We start from the raw sequence: 3,909 nt of genomic DNA, 5'->3' as shown, positions 1-3,909 counted from the left end.
TGCTGATGTGCTGCCTATCATGCTGATTAATTTTGTCTTATTGTTTCCTTGTACTCTCCTGTACATCTGTCTCCAACCCTTAGATTGTAAGCTCTTAAAGCAGGGGACTGTCCTCTTGTTCTGTGTAGGTACAGTGCCTAGTACAATGGGATCCTGGTCCATGACTGGGGCTCTTAGGCACTACGATAATACAAATAATAATACGTCGTGCCCCCGCCAGGCCAGTTAGCCTGGGTTGAAAGCAATCTGAAACTTGGCCAAAAGGATTCTGTGTGGGATGAGATAGGGGCTCAGGGCAACACCCAAGTAGGAGCTTAAGTTAACTCTAAAGTGAAGATACTCTCACTCTGAAAAGGTCCTTCTTTTAAAAATTACTTTCAGACAAAGTTTGTAAAATGTTTATTGCTAAATGACATGTAGAGCAGTGGGTTTCAACCTGTAGTCCACGGTCCCCTGGGGGGAGCGCCGAAGACTACGTCTAAGACTTCAAAGGGGTCTGCACCTCCATTTGAAATTTTTTGTGGTCCACAAATGAAAATAGGTTGAAAACCACTGATGTAGAGAACCTGGTGTTTGGTAAACTTGATACTGGTAAACTTGAGGATGATACTGACACATTTTTCTCTGATCATTACATTGTACAATGATAGATGGACTTTGAATACTTATTTTGTCAGGGTCTTGTGTGCCCTCAATCTGTAATGTAATCTATAATACTTTTACACATGATTCCTTTCATTCCATGATCTCAAAGCACTTTCCAAATATCTTATTAAGCTTCACAATACCGCTTAGAAGTAGACCCATTTAGCAATAGAGAAACTGAGGTATGGGAAGGTTTTGTAACTTCCCCTAGGTCACACAAGAAATCCGTGACAAAATCAGGAATAGAAGAGACCTTCTGATCATTTTGTTTTAGCCCCAAGACCATACTTCACTCTTTTCTTTCTAGTATTTTCTTCCTTCTGTTTATTTTTTCCATCTACATTCCATTAGATGGGGTTTGATTAATCTTTCCAGTCATAAATCAGTCCACTGTTAGTATAACCCTATTAGAAAGAATGTATGGCATTATGGTATTAGACATTATTTTTGTAAGTGAAGGGCATTGCAACCTTTCTTCCTTAGTGTTCTTATGGAGAATCTCTGCTGTTCCGAAATACCTTTTAAAATCAGTGAAAAGAAAGTTTTGAAGAAATTATGCACACTGGAATAAGAGGAGGCAGATGAAAGACCCCTTACCTATGTGCTGAAATGCAAAAATGGCAGAGAATTTAATTTTAATTTTTTACCCTGGGTGACAAAATAGTTTAATTTGAAAGTAGTAGCTGAAATTCTGTACAGGAGCGATTTGATGAGGTACTATCTAAAACTGAAAAGATTGCCAGTGGGGGGATGATTATTTTTTTCTGAACAATAATAATAATAGGCTGAATACTGTATATTATTATTTATTGTGCTTAGAGCTTGTACCATTCTTTACTCTTCTGCTTCTCCCTTGCTGCCTTTCTAGGGCACTGTCATTCATTTTTTGAGCCAGAAGCTGTAATTAATTGGTGCACTTTTATCATTTTAGTTAGGTAGCAAATTGTACTTCCATTATAAACCCAATGTTTCATTTGTTTTTACCATAACACTTCTGATAATCACTGATTTAAAATTTGGTATGCAAGCTTTGTATTAGCAGCATTTTTGCAAATGTGTCTCAAAAGTTTTGTTTGTTCTTTGGCAGTAAGCCTGCTCTTAGAGGTGCAGAAAACATAAATGTGTATAAAGACAGCCCAAATTATCTAGTTGATTAAGAAATGTTAGATGTGAGGAGAAGAAATGAAAGCTTTGACTAAAAGTGGTGCGAGCCACCTACCATATGGATTCTCTGTTTTATCGTGAAGCTAAATAGTACCAAGTCCACATATGTAAATTATTTGTCAGTTCTACAAAATGCACTTTAGAAAAGTTGAAACACAGGGAGATCAACTTACAAATTTAGAACAATGCATCACATTGATTTAATGAGAATCTTTTGAGTTTTCTCTAGAGTATACACGTCAAACTTCTAAAGATAAGAAAAAGCTGGAGGTTCCACTAAAAATTGATGCACTGATCATATGAGAGTTGTCACTGTTCATTCAGTCTGCATGAAAATTATTTTCTCTGGGATTTAAACAATGTTCTTCATAAATAAACACAGGTGATGAAAGGAAAAAATCCCATAGCCTGATGTATTTGTATCGCATGCAGATCTTTAGGTTCTGAGTTGTTAACCAACTTCAGTTCTGTTGGAACTCATAATGTGCCTTTAAATTGATTCAAGACTTCCACGGTTTCCTTTTGGAAGCAGAAGGGTTTATAGGAATGGGGAGAGACAGTGTGGCATAACTAGAATGAAAATAGTTTCAGAAGAGATGGCTAGAACTTGATTTTAAAGCGACAGCTGGGTGAAACTTTATGGATTATGTTCACAGATGTTCTGTGTGAACTTGTTTTGATGTTGACTCTTCTGTGGGTTTGTATATCATGAATTTTAGTTTGTTTCAAGTTCAAACTAAAAATCTCAAAACAAAATTTGAGAGAAACTGACAAGTTTTTTCTTGTTTTTGTGTGAAACCTTTGGAAGAAGATTTTTGCCTAGTTTCCACTCAAACTCATAAAATCTATATTTGTCACTCTGAAACGCCATCTCTCGGTCTAGTTTGGCTGAATTTTTGCAGATGCTAGAAAGCATTTTGGAGATTCAGTCAAAGATTCGTGCATTCCCTCTGTTTTGGGGTTTTACTCAGCTGGAAATGTAGCACAAGCAGCATTTTTCAGGTCATTGCATGCCTTAAAAATATCCTCTTTTTGTTTAAAAAAATAGTGCACATAGATGAGATTTTATGTTACCGACTGCTGGAGCTGATGGTGCTTATGGGAAGAGACTTATGAAAGCTACTGTAGTTTGTCGGCTCGGAATACCAAATTGTCCTAGAATCTTGTTTAGAGAGAGATTCCTCCTCCACCTCTAAGCCTTGTATAACAGGAAATGAAGCCACCTCCTTCTTTGTAGAATAACTGAAGTATTTTCTTTTGGAAGTGACCATAAATTTCTAGAAAGAAGGTGGGTGAGGTAATATCTTTTATTGGACCACCTTCTGTTGGTGAGAGAGACAAGCTTTGAATCTTACATGGCATCTTCTTCTCTCTCACCAACGGAAGGTCGTCCAATAAAATATATTACATCACCCATGTTGTGTCTCTAATGTCCTGGAACCAAGCAATGACTGCACCTCACTTAGAGGGGCAAATGTTGGCTGGGCTTGCTGAGGGAAGGAAGCTATGCTTTATGGGCAGGGTGTGGGGAGTGAGGTCAGAGACTGCTGCAAAAGGTGAACTGTGGTCAGCTTTGTGGCGCTGACACCCACCAAGAATGTGAGGTCTGAAGGCCATAAAGGTGCAACATTTCTATGCAGCTGTGAGACACAGCTTAGAATGTCAGTGTATTGACATTTTGCAAGAAAATGTAGTTGGTAATCAGAAAATGTAAATTTTGGGTAATTTTAAAAGGAAATTTTAGAAAGAAATAAGTAGATGGCAGAATAGCCAGTCTGGAAAGTAATGTATCTTAATATTATGTTGTAAATGAAGAATTTCTAAAGCAAAATAAAGTGGCGATTGATAGGTTTTGATCACTTGAAAATCAGAATTGGAAGTTTGGGACTTGTCTGTGTACTGAAGTCAGGTGAACATGTTAACTGTAGTGTACAGTGTTGTAGCCATGTTGGAAATCGGTCCAACAAAATATATTACTTCACCTACCTTGTCGCTCTTAAATGTAGTATGTGGTTTTTGGAGATTCTTGGACTTCACCTGAATGATTCCAAAATGATTCCTGCTTTTTTCCAAAATGTTACTTCTCTAAATTCTGGAACA

At 37.3% G+C, this 3,909-nt stretch overlaps 1 protein-coding gene across 1 annotated transcript in view; it reads left to right on the top strand.

Moving 5' to 3' along the window:
- The window catches only part of ENTREP2 (endosomal transmembrane epsin interactor 2), a 520,309-nt gene that overhangs the window by 76,798 nt on the left and 439,602 nt on the right, over nucleotides 1-3,909 (top strand). The gene's annotated exons all lie outside the window — the stretch shown is intronic.

The sequence above is a fragment of the Chelonoidis abingdonii genome, chromosome 9 (genome assembly GCF_003597395.2).
Source record: "Chelonoidis abingdonii isolate Lonesome George chromosome 9, CheloAbing_2.0, whole genome shotgun sequence".
Classification (NCBI taxonomy): domain Eukaryota; kingdom Metazoa; phylum Chordata; order Testudines; family Testudinidae; genus Chelonoidis; species Chelonoidis abingdonii.
This window is presented reverse-complemented; position numbering and strand designations above follow the sequence as displayed.